The following is a 26197-nucleotide window of genomic DNA, read 5'->3' on the forward strand; positions in this document are numbered from 1 at the left end:
CATCCCTGTGTAATCTCTGCTGCCTACGGAATTAACGGAATATCCCTGTGTAATCTCTGCTGCCTGCAGAAAGAACGGAAGATCCCTTTGTAATCTCTGCTGCCTGTAGAATGAACAGAACATCCCTGTGTAATCTCTGCTGCCTGCAGAATGAACGTTCCTCATAGAGACCCATACACTGACATGGAGTAAGGAAGCACATTTCTCTCTTCATACTGTATATATCCTTAATACACTTTGCTTTTCCTCTTAACTTATTTATTTTTGGGCAAGTCCTCCTATTCTTCCACATTTCGTAATGTCCTTGTTATATATGGTGAATATCACAGCAGAGGACACAGGAAAAGAAAACATTAAGGTTCTTAGCTCGTAATTTAAAACACTTGTTTTGTGTGGTTTTTACGAGGAAGTTTATAAGGTATTTCTGTTGTAAACGGTTAGAAATTACCTCTACAGCATTTACCAGTGCACAATAGAATTGTTTTTGCAACAGGAGGAGGGGACATTACAAATATAAAAAGGTATAGTACAACTGCGATCAGAGAGGCAAACACAGGACTTCATGGGTTCAATGTCATGCTCAGTTTTTCTCAAATGCTCGCTCAGAATTTTTCTTAATATAAGCCTTGCATACATACATACATACATACATGCATACATACATACATACATACATACACACACACACACACATATAGGATATATGCAAATCTATTTTGTACAAATAATGTGCTGTTTGAAGCAACTGGCTCCTCCACTTGGGCACCAGAGGTACTGCAACTTTATTTAACTTTCTTACTTTCTTAGCCTCTAATGGAAAATAAGTATTGCCTTAAAGGGGATTACAGGCAATTTTGATAGTATCATACAATACCACTGGATGTATACTATCCTCTGACAGAAGGAGACGGGTAAAACAGGCCGCCTATCCTAGTTGATGGGTTTTGAATTACCCCGCCATAAAATGCAAACCACACTTTTAAGCTCCCGCAAAATATAAAACATATCTCCACCAATGCATACAGCAAATTTCTTAGTATGGGCGATGAATCTCTGGTGCCCTTGGGAATGGGTCCTACCTCGCCCAATTAGAGTTCTACTCAAAAAGACTTGTTTAGTTAGGTTGGGAACTTTGTTTGCCCAGACAACAAATAGGACAAACCAGACTACTACAACAGACTACAACTACACACACACACACAACTAAAAATAATCCCAACAGACCAAGCATTAGACTGGTAAGTGTATTCTACACTTGGTTTGATTATCCAATAGGCTGACTAGGTTGCAGCCTAAGGCGCAAGGCTTCTGTGGGGGGGGGGGGGAGGGGGGAGAGGTATAAACTAACATAAAAAGAGACATGACAGAAAACTGTAGTAAGGATTCAATCTTGATGTATTCATATGGAAAAGGCTGAAGACACCAAGGGGTAAATGTGTCAATCTCCGGTTTCTTCAACTCGCGGGAGTTCGGCGGGATGACAGCTAAAATTTAAAGCGGCGCTGCCTTGTAAAGGCAAGTTTCCCTTTACAAGGCAGCGCCGCTTTAAATTTTAGCCGTCACCTCGACGAACTCCCGCGAGTTGAAGAAACCGGAGATTGATACATTTACCCCCAAGTCATTTTTGGAGGAGCGTTGTTCTGCCATACAGTCCCGATTTTAATGAAAACAGAATCAGTGACTAAGATTGTTGTGACCCTTTTAAAAAAAAAACAGGTTGAGCAGATTTACCAGAAAAGATTTATGGGGGTGGGGGGAAGAAACAGTAACATAAATAATGGTGGGGGGGGATGATGGATGCCGGATTTTAATTTAAGCTTAATTTTACATACTATTAGCCTGGTGTGCAAGGTGAGGGGGTGCTATGAGCGTATTAGTCTAGGACAGACTTAATCGGGCTCTAATTGAACATTATAACAGGACACTAGTGCACAGAACTGGACATTCTAATACACAGTAATCCTGGATATAAGTGGACATTCTATTACACAGTAAAAGTGGACATTGTTTTACATAGTATAAGTGGACATTGTTTTACACAGTATAAGTGGACACTCTATTACACAGTATAAGTGGACATTCTATTACACCGCATAAGTGGACATTCTATTACACGGTATAAGTGGACATTCTATTACACCGTATAAGTGGACATTCTATTACACCGTACAAGTGGGCATTCTATTACACCGTATAAGTGGACATTCTATTACACCGTATAACTGGACATTCTATTACACGGTATAAGTGGACATTCTATTACACAATATAAGTGGACATTATATTACACGGTATAAGTGGACATTCTTTTGCACTTTGTAGAACACAGAATAAAAGTACATCAGCACATTTGATCAAATGACAGCTAGACATTCTATTGCACAATGTAACAAGACACAATTTCACACAGTAACATTTGACATTGTATAACCCAGCCAGTTGGACATTTAGGGCCTCATTTAGTTAGGAACAAAGCCACCTAAAGGGTGCAAACCATGTGCCACACAACTACTGTGCAGCTATTTAACCTGTGATTTAAAGGTAAGCCAAGATGCTCCCGCTCCCAACTTATTCTGTCCGCCCATTTGAAATCCCCTTTCCCCCAAAAAATTGCACCTTCCAGCTCAGTGTGGTGGGTAAGAGGCAGTCAATGGGTCCCATCTGCAGCCTCAAACCTTCATCTGAATTGTTACAGCAGAAAATAAGGCAGACCGGGGGGGGGGGGGGGGGGCAACATAATACAGGGATGTCACGCTGCCTAACGGAGGAGGGGGGGGGTGTATGCTCTCCCTCCATCCTCTGATCGGTCCTTTGGAAGGTTGGAGGTCTCGAAAACGATGAAGTTGCCCATTACTGTTCACTCTGGATTTATATTACACACTTATTGTGCAGTATAATTGAATACTGTGTTGCACGGTACTGTTGGGCATTTTATTGAACAGTATCAGTGGACATTGTAGTGCACTGTATAACTATACATCCAGTCCACTGAACAACACTGCTTCTATTGCACAATATAGCAGGTACCAACAGGCGTTTTATTCGGTGGGAACACAGGACAGAATCTTATCACTGTTTTAAAGTTGTTTTTCAAAGCAAAACAAATCATTTTTGGTGCAAGTATCATTCTACCTACAAACAGATAACTCCAGGGAGCACGGAAGTTGACAAGTGAAAAGTAAAAATGATTTTTTGATTGTGTGACAGATGCCCATGACCTGTGCGTTCCATCCCCCCCACTACATCTTCTGTCTCCATCACACTGCCTCCTTATCTGTAAGATCACCAGTCACTGGGGGACGGTGCAGAAGCAGAACAATATATATAATTGGGGAAGCAGTGGTCACTTGTGGTACGCCACCACTTCTGCTACAGCCACCAGCTCTGTGCCATAAGCTCACAAATACAGGAAGTGTATCACCCACATTCTCTGGTGGTAAACACAAGGCGGTGGCAGGAGTGGTTTACTTTATAATGTACATAAACACCACCTACTCTTCAAATACAATGTGTCTGCAAAAAAAGAAAAAGTTCAAAAGTTCAACAGGTGCATTTATTTGGATCCAGGAAGAAGTAAAGCAGTAATAATTACATATTAATATATTATATAATGAGTTTAAAACCAAAGATAATAAATGATAGTTACAAGTCTATGGATTAACTAAAGATGAAATAAAAAACAGGCTAAATAGTATAGTTTTTAGCCTGTTCATTTAGATTTAGGGCCTATTTACGGCAGGAAAAAAAAATGTGTTTTTATATTGTGCACGTACAACAAAATCTGCCAAAGTTTGAGTTTAACCATACTTGCCAACTCTCCCATAATGTTCGGGAGACTCCTGCATTTCGCGTGAGTCTCATGGACTCCCGGGAGTGTGTGGCAATCTCCTCCATCTGCCCACTTCCTAGTGAAGTGGGCAGAATTAGGTCCAAAGCGCCGCAATTCACCTGGAAAATGATGCGTTAGCGTCATTACGTCACGGGGGCGGGTTCAAAATGACACAAATTTTTGAACCCCGCCCCCATCATGCCCGCCTCCCCCGGCAGGCTCCCGGAAGTCAACTTTAGAAAGTTGGCAAGTATGAGTTTAACGTAACTTGTTCTTGCGCTTCCCTCATACCTCCCAAGCGTCCTGATTTAGGCCGGACAGTCCAGATTTGAGGGCTCTGTCCCACCATCCGGATCGGAACAGCTTTGTGCCGAGGGTGGGAAATTTGGGTAGGTACGTCACATTTTCACTGCTGCTCCCTGTGGTGGGCATGGTAATGGAGGCGATGAGAGTACAGGTGGGGGTGGGGGGGATTTCTGCTAAGTGGGAAAAGACCGAGTTCCCCCTCACCCCATGAACTTCTACACTAAAGCCTTCATGCTAATTTCTGAAGTCATGGTGCCTGTTCTAAACCTGTGAAACTTCTTTAAATGACAGATTGTCTTAATTACATGTTCCGTAATATAAATTGCCTGAGTATAGATTTAATACAGATTGATTGATTGGTTTAATTTAATAAACTCTAAGGGGCATATTCAATTAGCTTTCCGGTTCGCAGGATCGCGCCGGAACGGCCCGCGAAGTCAATCCACGGTACCGCAATAACGTGGATTTTCGTTCGCAGCCCATAGGGTTGCGTACGAAAATCTGCGTTATTGCGGTACCGTATTACCGGCAATATCGGAAAGCTATTTGAATATGCCCCTAAGTGTGCTGTTCATAAACATTTAATAAAAAACCTGTATTGATGATGAACTATTTACTTTACTTTTACCCCGAATTTCGTGCTTTGCACCCAGTAACAAACATGAGATATAGCAATTTGAATTTATAGCACATACCATAACCAGTGAGGCTATGAACATAGACTTAAAAAAAAAAAAAAAAGTTAATAACTATGACAAAATGTACATTTTTAAGATAAACAATTGAATTTATCTATCTTTCCAACAGTTATTGTACTAATTGGTAATTAATAGTTTTTCATAATTTTACTATAAAAATGTATTTATACATTAACAATGAAACCATACTTGCCAACCTTATGTTGGCCGGATCCGGGAGTTCCTGGAGGGCACGAGGGGTGTATGGGTGGAGGGGATGGGGCTTCGCAAATAGCGCCATTTTGCCCCCCCCCCCCAGTGATGTAATGCCCGTTTTGGGGTCTTTTTACATTGGTAAAAAGATCCAAAAAATGCCCCCACATGCCGGCTCTAATTTAGTGAAGTGGGCAGATGCGGGAGAATCACCAGCTCTCCCGGGATTCCGGGAGACCTACCCGGAATTCGGGAGTCTATTGGACATTCCGGGAGAGTTGGCATGTATGAATGAAACTGGGGCTGCCAACCCCTGAAACACTGACAAAAATTAACATAGGACATCATTTGTAATAGTCATCTAAAGTGGTATAAACCCCAAACTAAACAACGAGAAATAAAAGCCACAATGCTGCAGATGTGATACACAACAGATGTGTGTGACATACACAACAGCAGTGTGGATCTCATGCATACACAGAGGGTAGTGTAACGTGACTTGTAGAACAATACAACAAACATGTTGACATTCGTCTCCCGAACTTTAGGGTTCGTCCTTGTTATTCCGTCGGATGAAAAGCAGCCATTGAAATCCCCCGGCTCACGTGCTCCTCAGTTAAACTAAACAAACAACTTGTTCCCCTGGCAGAGAACACACGAGCACTGTACTACGCAGCCGGCGTGGGGAGAAGAGAAATACTGATTAATCTGTTTTGGCCAATTTTTATACAGTCCCCTAATTAAAATATTTCAATTCAAGATATAGTACACAGCTCCACAAGAGCAACTAATAAACTGAAAAGTATTTAGAAAAGAAAATAAAAGATAACTTTTGCAGACAGAGGTCTCATTCACAAGTTACTGAAGTGTAAACACAACCTCAATGAGCCATTAGTGAGGCATATAATATATAGCAGCCAGCCTGGGCTAATTAAGAGTTTTAAAAGGCTTGTGGTCCCTCCATAATAATGCTAAATGCATGCCCCAGTGATGCCGTTGGCTCCTAGTGAATTGATAGGCTGTAATATTGGTCAAACACACAAGAGAGCTGCCATGACGTAGGACAGGTGCTTTTCAGATATTGCTATGTAATATCGGTTAACGGAAAAGTACGCATTGGTGGAATATTTTTTAGAGGTTAATCTGCAAAATAAACCAAAAAGATCGACTACGTAAATAGAACGCCTATCCTATGAAATAATCACTTGCTAGGTACACTCATTAAGTGAGTGTATCTAGCGCTTAACACTACAGTAGTCTCTCCATCTTCATAAGCCGGATATATACAGCGATAAGCGACTTGAAACACTTCAGGGGACCACGCGGTCGGCCCTTTAACCTTCAACAGGGCCACATATTACCCTTAATTGCAGTAATAAGTTAAAACAACACATTACACCTATCTGTAATAACAAATTTTCAGGCATTTTAAACAAGTGTTATAAGCTAGAACCAACAAATCTGACAATAAAGGAGGAAGGTGCTGGGGGCCACGGGTGAAGGGTCAGGGGCCCCCTTTTGACCATCACTGGTCTAGCTGATTGTTATCTTCCTCTTTACATTTTCATACATGTTGAAAATTTTAATAAAGATTGAAAAAAAAAAAGACCTTTTACTTGAGGTTCTGAGAATCCTTCTGGATACAAAGTATCACAAACAAAACCTACTACACACAACTATAGACACAACAAAGCATTATATCACTACTACATAGACGGATAAGTGATCCTATACATCATAGAAGCCAAACACTTTAAGGGATCCAATGGAAGATTTTATGAACAGTATATAGATCGATATATCAGACCCAATATAAGGACACTTTTGAAGGAAAGAGGCGACAACTGAGGGGAGGTAGCGATTACTTACCAACTGGGGTCTGTTTTTTGGGGTCCCCCGAGTATAGGGCTCACATGTTTGCCAGTCTTCTCAAGACAGTCCCCGGTACCCACCCAAAATCTACAACTCCCGATACTCATCATCTCATAATTTAATCGCTTGATGAAACAATTGAACAGGATGAAGCTGAAATAGGTTTCTACAACTATTTTACATCATTTGAGACCTAACCAGAAGTATGAAGTGGATTGTTCGGCCAGAACAAACATCAGGTCACAATGTTGTCCAGTTTTATCCATTTCAACATGATTGAATCCCTACCGGATTATCAGACATGTAATACATTCTACTGGCAAATGCCTCTTGTTTCAGGACAATGTCACGTTGATATTTGGGGGCCCAGGTAAAAAACAAAAAAAAACAAAAAGGTGATCACCAATGATATAAAACTGTGTATGTGAAACTTCCCACTGTATATAACAGTTCTCCTTATTCTCTCTTCTGTGTAGTAGGATGCTCGGATTTGAAATAAATGGACCTTTATTTAATAACCATACTGTGGATTCCTAACACAACAGAGCACAGGAAATGCATTCACTAAGAACATACCCTGAGGGTACGGACATAAGTAGAAATGTACTTTTGGCAACACCTTTGCCAGTTATTACCAAGCCCTGTATGATCCCAAGATCCCAGTACACTACACAAGTGTCAGGAACAAATCTGTTTGTCTTAGACAATCAGGTTTGTTGTAAACAGCTCTTTCACTTATGTGTTGTAACCTGTCTGCTGAATTACACCCGTGTTACAAGTACACTAAGTAACTTCTAGCGGTGTATTCAGGCAGGTAACCATAGCAACCACCATTACATACAATACAATTTATTACGCGTGAATTACATAAACATGTTTCTTAGACGATGTAAAACAAGTGGGAACGTTGACAGCCAACGCACCCTAAATTAGTAATTGTGATCCCCATATCCTCATGTCCCTCCACACATCCTTTACTTATCCTCTATTATCTGTACTAAGAAAAGGTAGACACAAAAAAGAAAATTAAAAGTTTATAAAATTAACATACAATCATTTACTGCCCCCTTAACAGAGCTGCCTTACTTGACATATATAAAAGACGCCTGTTATGTCTGTCTGTAGTCAAAATGCTGGATCCTAACACACGGATGTTTACATGCTGCATTTTAACGCATGTGCACAGCATGCAAACACATATAAAAGTGAATACGCAGAACAATAGTAATTGGAATGTTAGCGCAAACCACAGTATAGAGCAGTGTTGGCTAACCTGTGACTCCAGGTGTTGTGAAACTACAAGCCCCAGCATGCTTTGCCAGTAGATAACTAGCTGATAGCTGGCAGAGCATGCTGGGACTTGTAGTTTCACAACCCCTGGAGTGTCACAGGTTAGCCAACACTGGTATAGAGGCTGCCTCCTATATCTCCCCTCTGATTCACAAATAAGGTAAACTGTACAGAATGAATAAACAAATAGATATAGAAATGGCGCTAGTAACTGATACAGGTACCCAAAACAAACAAAAGGGAACTGTCAATGAGAAATGTTCATAAAGCCATGTCCACACAGCTGATCCTCTGTATCGATTGAAAATCTCATATATGTGTGCTCGAATGTCTCCAACGTGTAAATACGCTCAGACCGACGGACTCTTGTCATGAAATTCCTTGTATGTCCTGACAATGGTATATATAAAATATAAAAGAAGAGTCCAATCATAGTGTAATCCTGTAAACAAACTATATATTCTATTTTCCTTGTGGATTTGGCGCCACCAAAGGGGCTATAAGCTCCCTCTAGACATAATTAAAAGGGAAAAAAATGTCTTATCTTCTATATGGTGCACACAAATTCTGTATGCTGAACTTGCAGTTAGCCTTCACATACTGTATACCGGACTTGCAATTAACCTTCGCATCACTGAATACCATTTGCCAATCCGGCTCTTCCTCAATCGTGCTTTTATATCAACAGATATCTAGTTAGGAACACCCTCTAATGAGCACTGTAAATTTATGTGCCGATAATCCTAACTGCCTAAATATACGGCTGTATCAATTCTAATGATACACTGAACTGTAGAAAAATACTCTAAACCCCATATTTACTTCTATCCATAAGGCATATAATTAACAAAATTTAAGGTAGAGGATCTGTGCCTAGTGGAAAAATAGACTTAAAGAGCATGATAATATATCCCTATATATACTATAACACCCACTATTACAAAGACCCTCCCCATATATTACACAAAATATGAAAAATGGAACATCTATGCCCAATATATATATAGCAATATCTCAGATTTCCGTAAACGCGGATCTGCACGGGTTTGCGTTGCAGTTCGTTTATTTGGCCGCTGCTTGCTCCATTTCGGTGCGTTCAAAGCATGTCAACGCATTAGAAAAAGTCTTTTGATCTCTATGGGAGCTCATTAACGTAGATACCCATGAGGATGAGGGATGAACACGAGTAGGTACACCAGCGTTGTGCTGTATTTTTCTCATTCATGTCAATGGCCCATTCATTCCATCCACAGTCGTGCACTACATGTAGAAGCTCAACTGAAATGAATAAGTCATTGAAATGAATAAGCCACTGACACACATAGATCTCCCCAGCATAGTTAATTTGTCCCCCCTACAATAAAAGATTCAATTCACTTCCATTGATGCGTGTGTGATCTAAGCAGGGAGCCAACAGGACTCCCCTTACCACTGACCAAACTCGCTTGTGATTGGCTGAGTGTTTAAGGGGAAACCCCGTCAATTCAGTTCACAGTTATTCTGCGGCAAGGCCTCCAGTGGAACAGTTCACATTGTCTATTGTGGCGGAGGGGGGGGGGGGGGGTTATTCCCATTGGATGACAAGAAGAATTCCTGTGGATTACAAGGAAAAAAAAACATTTCCCACCAGATTATAAATTAAGGTAATTTGCAGTGGCTTACAAAAAGATTTCCTTTAGGATTAAAAGAAGCACGGTGGCCTAGTGGTTAGCACTTCTGCCTCGCAGCACTAGGGTCATGAGTTCAATTCCCAACCATGGCCTTCTCTGTTAGGAGTTTGTATGTTCTTCCCGTGTTTGCGTGGGTTTCCTCCAGGTGCTCCAGTTTCCTCCCACACTCCAAAAACATACTGGTAGGTTAATTGGCTGCTAACAAATTGACCCTAGTCTGTGGGTCTGGTAGCGTGTGTGTGTGTTAGGGAATTTAGACTGTAAGCCCCAATGGGGCAGAGACTGATGTGAGTGAGTTCTCTGTACAGCGCTGCGGAATTAGTGGCGCTATATAAATAAATGGTGATGATGATGATGCAAGTTTTTCTCATGGGTGACATTCATTGACATGAATTCCCAATGGATTATATGTTTCACCAGTGCATTGCAATTTTTTCCCAATTTCCGTGGGAAAATATTTTTTCAATTTTTTCTCAAGGATTCCATGAAAAAAATCCATTGGATTATAAGAAGATCCCCTAGGAATACAAATAAAGATTTTTTTTTTCTCTTTCTATTAACAAATTAGTGAATGGGGTCGTGGGGAGTTTATATTTCAACAACAGTTTTTTCAACAACCATATATGTCTTATATTTACATTTTATTACCATTTTCTTATGGACCCCTTATCGTTATACTGGCAATGTTGCCAATCAAGGGATCCCAATATTACTCATTATCTCAGATCCCACAGCCTGGGGGGTGGGGGGGTAGTAGACTTTGGTAGGGGAGCCACGTTAGAGACTCCCGCCCCATGCTGACTAACCAGGGCTAGTTTCACTGTGACAGGGGGTCCCCCGGCTGCATGCTTTCCTGCTGTCTGGTAGAGGAATCAGGGGTGAGACAACATCTTTCTTTTAACATTCTCGCTTCATTTATAGCCCATTTATGTCAGCGGAGTTACTACATGCAACACTGGAAACCCAATTGAACTGAATGTACTATTGAAATGAACCAGAAAGGCTCCGTTACGCTGGTGCATCTAGGGCACATAACCTGCGGATATACTGCATGTAAAAAAAGTAGATATGGACTTGGATCTTTTTTGTTTCACGCCAACGCCACACCAGTGGTCAATGGCCTTATAGAGCGGGTCAACACACATATCCGCTTAAAAGAATAATGCAAAATAATGGAGGCTGTAAGTGTTACTGCCAGGAAGACGGAGAGGGGGGGACACAAACTGAGAGGGGCCAGAGCATGCTCTAGATTTGCACGTACAGTACATTCCTGAACCTTGCTGGTACAGTGTTACTGTGTTGTCATTAGCAGTCTTTCTGGGAAATAAGAAGTCACAGCACGCTCAAGACTCCTGTACTTTAATAAAGTAGAATTAGCGGCTTTCAGCTATGAAAGATCACTTGCCAAAGGCAATTATTAATACAGAAAAAAAGTTAAATCTATGCAGGAAAGCTTAGTTTTTAAAAAGCTAGGAATATATTAGTCTCACCTGCTTCACGCTCCTAACACCTGCCTGTACATTCAGGGAAGATTATCTAATAAGGGCTATTAACGAACATCTTTCAAAGGTGCGAATGTCCAGTATCCCACGGCAACCAGCCAGTAATTAGCTTTTTACCTGCCTAGTGCTATTTAGACCAGTGAGGGGCAACATGAAGTAGCTGGAGGGCCATGGGAGCAGCCATATAGCCTTCAAAGGGGCTGCAGAGAGGAAGGAGGGAGAACAAGGCACGGCCTACTCCTTCGGGAATGTCATGTGACCTCCCTGCTCTGTGCAGAGAAGGTCACATGACACGGAACTCTGCTGCCCCATTCTAATAAGATCAGGAGCGATGAGCTGGTGGGCCGCAGGAGAAGGCTTGGTGGGCCGCAGGAGAAGGCTTGGTGGGCCGCAGGAGGAGGCTTGGTGGGCCGTCTGTTTGTCCACCACTGGGTTAGACAATGAAAACAAACATCTGCTCAATATCTGCTTAGCTGCTATGGCCAAGTGCACCTTTGAAGAACATTCATAAATAACTCTCAATCTCTGAAGATTTTATATATGAAAAAGCAACATTATATGTAAAGGACAAAAAAAAAAAAACCCAAAAAAACCACCTCTTTACTAGTATCCATGATAACATCACACACATTAAAGCTGCACTACTGCCTTGGAAAGCATCTTCTCTCACTACAGCCAGAGGTCCGAGGCTGCTCCACACAGCTGTGTTTACCCAGGCGGCTCCTCTACACTCACAGCCCTGGACAAAATCCGGATAGGAGTAAGAAACATTCACAAGCCACAAACTCTTGATGGCGATTGGTCCTCCTGCTCCAACTACTTATTGCTGATTAACAAAATAAATTTGCTAATTCTGTATTACAGAATCAACAGAGTCCCTGGAACAACCGGCTAGGAAGAGCGGCCACCTTAGCATGATATTTTCCTGGATGGTAGTGCAGCTTTAATAGGTAACTTGTTGGAAGGAGGTGGAGGTCTGATGAACAGAAAAATCTTAATGAGTACTACAACTAATGCTGCAATATAGCAGGTAATATCACGCAATTGGCCCAATATTTCCACATGTGGCTTCAAATCGAGTGTGATTGGAATCAATATATAGGCAAACCACGGGGGGGCTTTCCTAGTACCTTGAAACCGCCTTCCAAGCCTGGGGCACTGAATAAATGAGGTGGCTGGACCCTGCCCCCGCTTCACACGGCTTCGTTTGAAAAGGGAGAGCTGTAGCTAACAGTAGTGCATGTATGTATATTATAGGGATAGGAAGAGTTGGAGAGCAGCCAAGCACTGTCTAATGTTATAGCCACGCCCCCATGCATGCTGGTCACGCCCACTGAGGCATGGTGTGGAAACCCACCTCTACAGACAGGGCAGCCGAGAGGGGGGGGAGCGGGTACTAATTTCCCGGGCCCTTGCGCTACCGCTTTTTTTTTCTCTTTTTTTTTTTTTCTTTCTTTTTTTTTGCAAGGGGGGGGGCTCGGTCGTTGGTGGGGGGAGCAGGCTAGTTTAAAAACAAAACAAAACATACTCACTTGATCGCAGAGCCGGCATCCCTCCTCTCTGCTGCTCTGTGCTCCATTTAGACTGTCTGAATGCCGGGTGTGATGTCATCATGTCATGCCCAGCATTCAGTCAGTCTGGAGCAATGGAGCACAGAGCAGCAGAGAAGACCAAGAAAGGAGAAAAGGTAAGTGCAGGGAGGAAAACGAGGGGGGGGGCACGGAGGAGTTAAAAAACGGGGAGGCAGCATGACAGGGGTTAAAAAACGAGGGGGGGCATAGAGGGGTTAAAAACGGGGGGGGGGCAGCATGACAGAGAAGTTAAAAAATGAGGGAGGGGGCAGCATGACAGGGGTTAAAAAACGAGGGGAGGCATAGAGGGGTTAAAAACGGGGGGGGGGGGGGGGGCAGCATGACCGAGAAGTTAAAAAATGAGGGAGGGGGCAGCATGACAGGGATTAAAAAATGAGAGGGGGCACGGAGGGGTTAAAAAACGGGGCAGCATGGCACAGTGGGGTTAAAAAATGGTGGGCAGCATGGCACAGTGGGGTTAAAAAGGGGGGGAGGCATGACACAGTGGGATTGAAAAAGGGGGGGGGGAGCAGCATAGTATAGTGTGATGAAGGGGAGCCAGATGAAGGGGGCAAAAGCAGCATGGAGGGCGCAGTGTGATCATAAGGCATGGCGATGATGAAGGGGCACATTATTGTAATATTGGAGCTGGAGGAAGGCCTAATAATTAATCGTGGATGGTATTGATTTAACGCCAGGGTTGTTTGGAATTATCTAAATGTAGCTATTTTTTTCCAAATAGGGCCCCCTGCATTCCAGGATCCAGACAAACCGCAACTAAAGAAACATGCAGCAACAGGTGGTGAAAGTGAGAAGAACAGGTAGGAGAGAGGACAGTATGTGAAATGTTGTGATTCTAGTAGGGACAATGTAAATTTTTGGTGAGTGTTGTGCCCAATGTAAGGTGGAGGCCAAGACTGAACTCTTTGTGTACACACTGCATTTTTTCTATACTACACTTTGGTGCTAGATGTGACGCTCGTGCGAATTGAGAGCAGAGTGATTTTGATGTGTTAGCCACGCCCCAATGGCGAATTTGCCACGCCCCCAAATGCACGACCACAACCCTGAAAAATTTTGCGCTGCCTTTTTTCCATGCTCAGCTATGAGGGGGGCCCCATGAATTTGTTGTACCGGGGCCCTGAATTCCTCTTGGCAGCTCTGTCTACAGATCCTGCGTTTGCCCCTGTAAAAGGATAATGATCACACATTGGTGAGTGCGGGCTGCACATGCAATCTTCTGTTGACCACAATTAGCGGCCCAGTAAAAGCAAAAGTGATCCGACTGTTTGGCCCAAATCCTGAATGGACGGATCTTGGGCAATTTGGTCAAAAATGTATATGGCCTTGTAGTTTGGCATCCTGGCCATTTGGCCAGCTTTAGTAGGCACTTTTATATAAGCACTCTATTTTCCTCTTAGACAATATTTCAAAGTAAATAAAAATTATTTATCAAGCAGCATTTACAATCCCCAGCTTCTCTTCACAAGATAACAATGTAGGAATGCAGGCCTCCCAAAGGAAGTGCCTACAGTGAATTACTAATAGATCTGTATGTTCAGAAAGGTACTTGCTAATGACACATATTTTAAAGTGTATTTTTTTATGCTAAAGGATAATGTAAAAAATAAGTTTTGGGTAGACAAAAAGCGTGCAGGAGGACCTACATAGCCAGCTGGCACAATCTGAGGTCTATGCCTATTTCACCGTCTTCAGAAGCGCACCATGCAGATACACCTGAAAATGTCCAACCTACGAACGCTTTAGGATCATCCAACTTATTCATTTAAACATTTCATTGATATTTTTTGGTTTAGAGGAGAGTGAGGGGTCATCAGAACGGTCTTTATTACATGTGTCACTTTGTGTTTGATGTGTGTTACTACATTGATCGAAGTGTCCGTAGAAATTATCTTTTCTGCAAAAACGCAACCAGAAGAAACAAAATGCATCCCGTTATAATAAGAGGAACGAGACCAGGGGTATATTTACTAAACTGCGGGTTTGAAAAAGTGGAGATGTTGCCTATAGCAACCAATCAGATTCTAGTTATTTATTTGGTACATTCTACACAATGACAGCTAGAATCTGATTGGTTGCTATAGGCAACATCTCCACTTTTTCAAACCCGCAGTTTAGTAAATATACCCTCTGATCTACTCCACTTTAGGAGGTGCTGCAAAATCCCTCCCTTGAAGTTTGTGCCCCCTCCCACAAATCCGGATAGTTCCCTGCAAATGTATCCACTCTAACCCTTTATCTCATGTAAGGAATCTCTTCCTGCAGTACTAAATGCCTTAGATACATTTAGGTGCACTCATGTGCCTAATCCCCATTCAGCGAGGAGAATCTATCATCCACTTATCTCCTCCCATCGACCAGTGTAAGTTCCGCTGTGTTGGCCTAAATATCCACGTCCTTCCCTGTGAGAACAGGTACATTGCTGCCTATAGACCCTCTTTAGAGCTGAACTGAAGAGGATTGGATGGGTTTGAGCTGAACCTTCAATATAAAACATTGACAAAATCCATTCTTAAAAGGCTGCTGCCTTTTAACTTGCACTAGCAATCGCCGAGAGACTGAGTAAGGGTTTTGCGAAAGAAAGTTTCAAACAACCCGAAATGTTGCAGCCATCTGTGATATGAAGAAACACAGTACAAGTTTTTACTTACAAATTGTAGTTCCTTAGTTTCTACCCGTTTCTCTCTATAAGTCTACAGGCTTAACCAAGGACAGGCTGTCCCTCTAAGGCAGCTCCTGAATTGGATAGGAAGGGTTCACACAACAGTGGCTAAGCTAAATTTGGAAAGGGGGCAAATTTTCATAATGGGGGCCAAGGGACACCAGTAGCTCCACCTGCTCCAACTATCATTCTGGCATGAATATAAGAGGGTCTGTGAACAATAAAATGCAAAAACGTATCTTCGGAAATTGTGGTAGTGGGCGTGGCCCCTTTATGATGAAGATGTGGCCACACCCTCAGGGGGCGTGTCTATCACATTTGAAGCAATAGGCTGCCCTTCATTCACAGATTTATTGTGTGCACCCCAGTGGCAGCTGCACGTGGAACCTGTTCACCCCTGCTCTGCTACACAGACAGCGGTAAACGAGATGTGGCTCCCAACTTCCTGAACCTCAGGGCAACAAAGCAGTCACGATGGGGATGGCAGGACATTTGTGAGGTATGGAATATGCTTACATCTTTCAGCTATACGAGTTCAGTTATCAAAAGCTGTTGTTGATGAGAGCGTCACCTATAGTAGCAACCCCCTTTCCCATAGAGCCAGATATGTTCACCGGTACTTGGTTGTCCCCAGGACTTATTCTCGAGTAGTGATAACTCAGCTCCGGTAGGTAGGCACCACAGAGGATTTGACAGTGGGATGCTGAGCAGAGATGCTCCTGGACCAGATAAGGCAGGAACGCTGAGTTAGCAACAGGACGCAGTACCAACCTCCACCAGTATAACAAATTGGCAGTGTGGAGTAGAGGTATAGTACCAGCTGTGGCCTGTGAGAGATGGAACTAGAGAGCAGCACAGTGTCAGGGAAAATGCCAGAGCAAGATAGAGTAGTAAATCTGTACTGTGAAACACTGGAGACACAGGTGAGTCCAATGGAGCGGATAGTTGGTACCACGATCCTGCAGATAGGAGATCTCTCAGATGAAAGGGCAGAATCCGAATCCAAGCAGAAGTCAGGGCCACAAGCAAACAAGCAAGGTCAGTATATAGGCAGAGGTCAGGGTCACAAGCAAACAAGCAAGGTCGGTATCCAGGTAGAGGTCAGAACGGGTATAAATCTGAATAACTGGCAGACAAATCACAGCCACAGGAGCACGGAGAAGCAAGCGTGTGACCGCTTTAACCAGCAAAGGCAGAGTGAAGCTGACAGGTATTTAAACCAGTAGTAGCCAATCAGGGCAGGTGTCAGATAGAGCTGCAGGTGAGAGGAGTTCAGGTGATCACACCCAAGCTGAGAACAACACTGCAGCAGCCAAGAACGAAAACAGCAGTTACCTGCTGTTCCTAACACATCTTAGTAGCACATATTGAACTATCCTATGCAATCATATTTTATGAAGTACACTAATGCTGCAATTCTATCCACGTAACTTCTTCAAGCAAATACCGCACATTCCACTTATGCTAAAGCAAGTGTTTGTCACTTCAGTCACGTGTACTAGAAGTAAGAGACTGGTAATTTGGTGACAATTGCAGAAAGCAACAGGTAGAAGGTTTTTAAAGAGACCAGTGCATCATATTCCAGTAACAGGAAAGGCTCATTGGGCAGGAATGATGTTATTGGTTCCTAGTGAACTGACAGACCTCATTCTCATCTATACTATAGTACAGCTAGAAAGTGTCTGCCTACACGGTGTGTAAGCAACAGGCACTCTAAATTCCCCTTATTTATCTTTGTACATTTAAGAATCAAGGTTTGAGCAAATGTGCACCATGGTGAAGGATAACTTAGCAAACTGATCTAACATTTTGTGAAGCTGAACTACAATTACCACAATATAAATAATCAACATTCAGTGCAATCATAAAAAAAAAAACAGAAGAAAACTAAGTATACTCATGTCAAAAGCGGTTTCCTTTACCTGATTATATCAGACAGGCAAACATACACCACTGTGTACTAGGTAAGGATGAGCGGGCTCGGATTCCGCTAATCCGAGCCCACCCGAACAGTGCGGATCCGACGGGATCCGAGCACTGTTCGGGTACTTCCGCCCGGGCAAAAAATCCGAAACGAGGCTATGACATCCAAGTCTCGCGTCGGATCTCGCGAGACTCGGATGTCATAAATTCGGCGCTTGCGGCCACCATCTTCATTTGGGCTGAGATCAGGGAAGAGGGAGGTTGTAGGGTAGTGGTGCTCCTACTCCTGTGTGATAAGTCCAGTGGTGCTTTATTCTTTTGTCCTGTGCTCTGTCCTGCTGAGTCCAGTGGTGCTTTTGTCCTGTGCTCTGTCCTGCTGAGTCCAAGGGTGCTTTGGCCAGTGCTCTGTCCTGCTGAGCCCAGTGGTGCTTTTGTCCTGTGCTCTGTCCTGCTGAGTCCAAGGGTGCTTTTGTCCTGTGCTCTGTCCTGCTGAGTCCAAGGGTGCTTTTGTCCTGTGCTCTGTCCTGCTGAGTCCAGTGGTGCTTTGGCCAGTGTCTGTCCTGCTGAGTCCAGTGGTGCTTTTGTCCTGTGCTTTGTTCTGCTAAGTCCATAGTAATTTTATAATTATTAACAAATCATAAAAAAAAATTTAAAAAAATATAAAAAAATAATTTAAAAAGTATAAAAAAAATTCTAGAGCAATATATTATTGCAGTCCAGAAATATTAGTACTGCAATACCTACGTTCACTGTTTCTGCAGTCCCAAAAAATAGGTACTGCAATCTATATTACTACGTTCACTGTTTCTGCAGTCCCAAAAAATAGGTACTGCAATCTAAATTACTACGTTCACTGTTTCTGCAGTCCCAGAAAATAGGTACTGCAATCTAAATTACTACGTTCACTGTTTCTGCAGTCCCAAAAAATAGGTACTGCAATCTAAATTACTACATTCACTGTTTCTGCAGTCCCAAAAAATAGGTACTGCAATCTATATTACTACGTTCACTGTATCTGCAGTCCCAAAAAATAGGTACTGCAATCTAAATTACTACGTTCACTGTTTCTGCAGTCCCAAAAAATAGGTACTGTAATCTAAATTACTACGTTCACTGTTTCTGCAGTCCCAAAAAATAGGTACTGCAATCTAAATTACTACGTTCACTGTTTCTGCAGTCCCAAAAAATAGGTACTGCAATCTAAATTACTACGTTCACTGTTTCTGCAGTCCCAAAAAATAGGTACTGCAATCTAAATTACTATGTTCACTGTTTCTGCAGTCCCAAAAAATAGGTACTGCAATCTAAATTACTACGTTCACTGTTTCTGCAGTCCCAATAAATAGGTACTGCAATCTAAATTACTACGTTCACTGTTTCTGCAGTCCCAAAAAATAGGTACTGCAATCTAAATTACTACGTTCACTGTTTCTGCAGTCCCAAAAAATAGGTACTGCAATCTAAATTACTACGTTCACTGTTTCTGCAGTCCCAAAAAAAAGGTACTGCAATCTATATTACTACGCTCACTGTATCTGCAGTCCCAAAAAATAGGTACTGCAATCTAAATTACTAAGTTCACTGTTTCTGCAGTCCCAAAAAATAGGTACTGCAATCTAAATTACTACGTTCACTGTTTCTGCAGTCCCAAAAAATAGGTACTGCAATCTAAATTACTACGTTCACTGTTTCTGCAATCCCAAAAAATAGGTACTGCAATCTATATTACTACGTTCACTGTTTCTGCAGTCCCAAAAAATAGGTACTGCAATCTAAATTACTACGTTCACTGTTTCTGCAGTCCCAAAAAATAGGTACTGCAATCTAAATTACTACGTTCACTGTTTCTGCAGTCCCAAAAAATAGGTACTGCAATCTATATTACTACGTTCACTGTATCTGCAGTCCCAAAAAATAGGTACTGCAATCTATATTACTACGTTCACTGTATCTGCAGTCCCAAAAAATGGGTACTGCAATCTAAATTACTACGTTCACTGTTTCTACAGTCCCAAAAAATAGGTACTGCAATCTAAATTACTACGTTCACTGTTTCTGCAGTCCCAAAAAATAGGTACTGCAATCTAAATTACTACGTTCACTGTTTCTGCAGTCCCAAAAAATAGGTACTGCAATCTAAATTACTACGTTCACTGTTTCTGCAGTCCCAAAAAATAGGTACTGCAATCTAAATTACTACGTTCACTGTTTCTGCAGTCCCAAAAAATAGGTACTGCAATCTAAATTACTACGTTCACTGTTTCTGCAATCCCAAAAAATAGGTACTGCAATCTATATTACTACGTTCACTGTTTCTGCAGTCCCAAAAAATAGGTACTGCAATCTAAATTACTACGTTCACTGTTTCTGCAGTCCCAAAAAATAGGTACTGCAATCTATATTACTACGTTCACTGTATCTGCAGTCCCAAAAAATAGGTACTGCAATCTATATTACTACGTTCACTGTATCTGCAGTCCCAAAAAATGGGTACTGCAATCTAAATTACTACGTTCACTGTTTCTACAGTCCCAAAAAATAGGTACTGCAATCTAAATTACTACGTTCACTGTTTCTGCAGTCCCAAAAAATAGGTACTGTAATCTAAATTACTACGTTCACTGTTTCTGCAGTCCCAAAAAATAGGTACTGCAATCTAAATTACTACGTTCACTGTTTCTGCAGTCCCAAAAAATAGGTACTGTTATCTATATTACTACGTTCACTGTTTCTGCAGTCCCAAAAAATAGGTACTGCAATCTAAATTACTACGTTCACTGTTTCTGCAGTCCCAAAAAATAGGTACTGCAATCTAAATTACTACGTTCACTGTTTCTGCAGTCCCAAAAAATAGGTACTGCAATCTAAATTACTACGTTCACTGTTTCTGCAGTCCCAAAAAATAGGTACTGCAATCTAAATTACTATGTTCACTGTTTCTGCAGTCCCAAAAAATAGGTACTGCAATCTAAATTACTACGTTCACTGTTTCCGCAGTCCCAAAGTGTGTGTGGTTTAGGGGTACGCTCTCTTGTGCTGCATATAATGGAGTACAAAAATTTGGAGGATAAAGTAGGGAAAGATCAAGACTCACTTCCTCCTAATGCTGAAGCTGCTGCAACTAGTCATGACCTAGACGATGAAATGCCATCAACGTCGTCTGCCAAGGCCGATGCCCAATCTCCTAGTAGAGGGCATGTAAAAATCCGAAAACGAAAGTTCACTAAAATTACCAAAAAAAGGAAATTAAAATCATCTGAGGAGAAACGTAAACTAAAAAACTAAAAAAACTAAAAAAAAATTAAGAGAGTTAAGCTGTCATCAACAACACAGCAAACAACTCTGCCTTCTAAACAGATGACATCACAAATCCCCAAGGCGAGTCCAAGGGTGTTGGTGGTTGTGAAGCCTGACCTTCCCATCACTGTACGGGAAGAGGTGGCTCCTTCCACCATTTGCAGCACACCCTCTGCATATGCTGGAAGGATCACCCACAGTGTAGATCCAGATTTGGATAATCAAGGTGTCAATGTTGTACACCGGGAGGAGGATATTGATGTAGCTGGCGCTGAGGAGGAACTTGACGAGGAGGATGCTGAAGGATCCTGTGGTGTTCATGTAAATTTCCCAAGTTAAGAAATATAAGAGGAATAATTCACTGTACACATATTATTGCTTTTTGAAACATTGCAAAGTATTATAAAAGAGCTCTAGGGTGAGGTACAAGAGTAAACAGAGATTAGACAGAGCTGCGTCTGGAAAAACAGTGAATTACTCCAGCTGGACCCTACTACAGTATTTAGGCCAGTGATGGCTAACCTGTGACACTCCAGTTGTTGTGAAACTACAAGACCCAGCATGCTTTGCCAGTAGATAACTAGCTGATAGCTGGCAAAGCATGCTGGGACTTGTAGTTTTACAACACCTGGAGTGTCACAGGTTAGCTATCACTGATTTAGGCTGTAGTAGGATGAAGCTACAGTAGTCATCCATACTGCTATTATTCTACAAAATATCTCCTACAATTACTAAACAGTGGGTTTGAAAAGTGGAGATGTTGCCTATAGCAACCAATCAGATTCTAGCTGTCATTTTGTAGAATGTACTAAATAAATGATAACTAGAATCTGATTGGTTGCTATAGGCAACATCTCCACTTTTCCAAACCCACCGTTTAGTAAATCTAGCCCATTATGTAGATATCTGAATAAGAAAACATATAAACATACAGAATATTTACAGTGTGTTACAGCTGTACAGCTGTACAGTTTCTTCTATATTCCTCTTTTCACACGCCTGACATAAGTCAGCACCTTCGAAGCTGCTGTCTATAAACAGAAGTTGAGGAAACTTTCCATGCAGTCTTAGTTTCCCAGCAGTACAGTGAGCACTGTCCTGTGACATCATCAAACTCTCTCCAATATTCGAGACAGACTCCGGATTGGCTCTGAATAACAGGAGATTGGTGTCACAAGACCCTCACCCCACTCCAACAGCTAATTTGAATAATGCATATGGCATAATTGCAGGAAGCAGAAGACAGACAGGGAGGGGCGCCGATGATCAGCTTAATGCTATGTGCATTAATAACTTCAAACTGCAATCAGACTTTTACTCACACTGTACTATTGATGATGGATTTTTAAAAACTTAAAGGGAGCTACAATTTAAAGGAAAACAGTACCCAAAACTTAAAATGTAACTTTGGGTTCAGTTCTCTATGATAATTTCTGAATTTTAATTTTACTTATTTGGGGTGCAGGGCTCCATCAATCCAAAGGGTCCCCAGTTACTTTCCTTGTGCATAAAAGGTGAATTCGCAGAGGAGGGGTATAACCAATAAGCAGGATCAGCACAGAGGAGAGTGGTGCTGGATGGCTAAAGCCATCGGGGTTCCTTTGATTTGAGAGAACACTGCACCCCCAAATATACAGTAGTTTAGCGTAACATAGTGAATCCACCCAAAAAAATTAATTTTTACGTTTGGAAATAATTCTTATTTTCTACAACAATATATTGATATAGCATTATAAATTAATATGGTGATAGTATTTGATGTACCCATTATAATATCCAATGCACTAGATCAGGCCTGTCCAACAAGCGGCCCTCCAGATGTTGTGAAACTACAAGCCCCAGCATGCTTTGCCAGTAGACAACCAGTTGATAGCTGGAAGGGCATGCTGGGACTTGTAGTTTTACAACACCTGGAGGGCTGCAGGTCGGACAGGCCTGCACTAGATGGATAAAATATCAGCTAGGGATAATCAGCCATTATAATACAAAGTGGAATTCAGGATGAATATCAAGTTACTGAGTAGTTCACCGATTGCACAATAGGACTTGTCTTCTTCACACAAGGGAATAATAGCATGTCTCTGAAAAAGCACCTGCCCGCAAATTCAATAAAAACCACAATACACTTCAGTCAAGATATTCACATAGTAAAAATGGAAACAAAGAGCTAGCAATCTAAGAGGAACGGTGGATAGAAATGTTTAACTGCCAAGTTCTGTCTCCTAGAGCAACAAATTCCATCCACACTCCACTGCCAGCTACCTCCAGGGCTCATCCAACAATAGTCAGACTGCACTGCCGATGGCTTGATGCTTGAACACAGCTAGAGACACACAACAGTGAGACACAACAGAGCTTCCATGTAAACAGGATCTTGGCATAATTTCCTCTAGACTCCCACCCATCTTGGGCAAGATCACCCTTTCCTGCCTTCAGCATGCTGAGCACATCATACACTAACCACATCACGGTGCTACTTAAGGGGGTTCTCTTTGCTTACAATTTCTTTGTTTTTTTTAAGTAATGAATGTGGGGTAGGAATATGAGTTACCCTCCTGGAAACAAATCTGCTGCTGCTTTGTAAAGTCATCCTTGCAAGAGTAACAACCCAAAATAAATATTTAAACATAGCACTAGAAAAGTCTTATACGATTACAAAGGTACTTCCTGATTTTCTTCCTTGCTATAGCATCATATTGCAACCAAACATGCAGGAGGGTAAATTAATATTTTGTTTGCCCCTGTTAGACATAGATTTCATTATTATAGAATGTCTACTTTCTCTACTACCAAACTGCCAACTTGGCCAAGAGGACAGCCGTAGACTCCGACGCTGGAATCCTCTTGAAAGTAAATTACTGATGTAGAAGGATTCTGAATATAGGATAGCTGAAGGGTGGGCTTGAGCACTAGTTACATGGCATGCAGACCACTCTGTTCGTTCTTAACACCACCCCTGTAATTACCGTATTTTCCGCACTATAAGGCGCACCTAAAAGCCTTAAATTTTCTCAAAAGTCGGCCGTGCGCCTTGTAATCCGGTGCGCCTTATATGTGCACGGAGTTCCAAAATCTGTAAAAATGTTGTTGTGCGACTTTGGTAAGCGCTCCGCTTGATTGACTGTCGGACCATTTCCCGCTGACACAGGGACGTAATACATACACTACGTACACTGGCAGCTATAAACCAATCAGGGAACATTACGTAATACGTACAGTACGTACGCTTACCTCCGCCACACCTCCGGTAGGTATACTTACCGGTATGCTGCAAAACAACATTTGTTTGTCTAAAGACCCCCAAAAATGGCACCAGTGAAGAGACATGCTTACGAGGCACAGATCAAACTACAGGCTATCAGTTACGCGGTTGTAATTGGGAATAGAGCAGCTGCAAAATAATTCAACATCAATGAATCTATGGTATCTAAGGTATCTGCTTTAACTGTTGTCCAAGCTTTCGTGAAAGCCGGCATCATCGCTGAACAGCCACCCGACAACGAGACTGACTCCGACAATGATCAGATGGAACCCGGCATGTTTGATGGCGAAATTGCCCAGCTGTTCAATTCAGACACAGAAGATGAGGACTTTGATGGATTTGTGGGAGAAGATTGATTACAAAAATAATGAGTGTATTGTTAAATAGTAGAATAAAGTTCAACTAAACTCACTGTTTTGCTTCCGTTACCTTTTTTTTGTAAACTGTATGTATTAGCATGCGCCTTATAATACGGTGCGCCTTATGTATGGGTTAAGTACAGAAATAGACCCCATAATTGAGACTGCGCCTTATAATCCGGTGCGCCTTATAGTGCGGAAAATACGGGTACTGAAATACAGTGGAGGGAGAGGCATTATTGCGGTACGATCTACCTCGCCCACTGCACTTCGGAGCTGAAATAAATGTGCTCTATATGTAGCTGCTCAGTTTTAGCTAACAGTTATGCTCATTTATTAACCCCAAAAATCTGAGGATCCGCTCGGTGCGCCTATTTTAGCAAATACACCTATTTGTTTGCCAAGCATATTTCTGGGTGTACTCTCAGTACATCTTCTCCTGGGGCCTGATTCATTAAGGATCTTAACTTGAGAAATTTCTTATTTCAGTCTCCTGGACAAAACCATGTTACAATGCAAGGGGTGCAAACAGTCAGTAAGTTAAATACTGACTGGTTTTTCATGTAGCACACAAATATCAACTTTAAATTTCAGTGTACAAATAAGCTATCAAGTATTTGTGTGCTACATGAAAAAACAGTCAGTATTTAACTGATGTGCAAAACAGAATACTAATTTACACCCCTTGCATTGTAACATGGTTTTGTCCAGGAGACTGAAATAAAAAGTTTCTTAAGTTAAGATCCTTAATGAATCAGGCCCCTAGTTTGTGGATTTGCAGACCCACATGAAAACGGACACAGTGGGAAAAGTGACCACTTAAGACCACTTCCTTCATTAAAGAACAATTCCACCCAACTCTAAAAATTCAGTTTTAAATGCAATATCAGAAGCTATACCAAATCCCAAACGTTCACTGACCTGGGGGCCCCGTATTCGCACGTTTTGGTGTGTCCCCCAACTATTTGAACCACTCTGCTGGGCCCTGATTTCTCCTACTGGTAGCAGATTATTGGGGGACAAAACACTGGCTGAGAAATCACCAGGTTAGTATTTGAGAACATGATTCCAGCCAGTCAGCAGGAGGGCGGCCTGGTGCACGCAAGACGTCTGTGGTCCTGTACAATCACAGGTATGTAAACATTTGGGATGCGTTACCACTAATGATTTTCCACCCAAAACTGAATTGTCCAGTCAGTTGGCAGCTATGGATGTACCCAGAACAGATTGGGGAGTCAAAGTCCCAGATACAGAATGACAAATTGACAGCATAATGATATATGGTGTCAGGAAATAGATGATTATCCTTTATTCATATAGCACCACGATAGTACGCATGGCTTTACAGAGAATGTTTAATCATTGACACCAGAGCTTACAATCTAAATACCCTACCGTACACACACTAGAGACAATTTTGCCAGAAAGCAATGAATCTATCAAAAAGTTTGTAGAATGTGGGAGAAACAGGAGCAGCAGACGAAACCCATGTAAACAAGGAAGAACAAATAAACTCCAGACAGATAGTGCCCCGTTCGGCATGGCCCCAGCACTGTGAGGCAGACATTTTATAAAAGTAAAAGACTAGAATGCAACTGAACAGGCTACAAGACTAACAGTAGGAGAACTGTTCAACCAATCTCTCCCTACAAACGGGTATACTCAACTTTATGACAATTAACAAATCAACAAATATACAAACAATTTCAGTAGATGGCAATAGGAACCACTGGGCTCTACAAC

General features: G+C 41.9%; 1 protein-coding gene across 5 annotated transcripts in view; it reads right to left on the bottom strand.

Moving 5' to 3' along the window:
* The window catches only part of LPIN1 (lipin 1), a 165231-nt gene that overhangs the window by 63942 nt on the left and 75092 nt on the right, over nucleotides 1-26197 (bottom strand). The gene's annotated exons all lie outside the window — the stretch shown is intronic.

The sequence above is a fragment of the Mixophyes fleayi genome, chromosome 3 (assembly GCF_038048845.1).
Source record: "Mixophyes fleayi isolate aMixFle1 chromosome 3, aMixFle1.hap1, whole genome shotgun sequence".
Taxonomy (NCBI): domain Eukaryota; kingdom Metazoa; phylum Chordata; class Amphibia; order Anura; family Limnodynastidae; genus Mixophyes; species Mixophyes fleayi.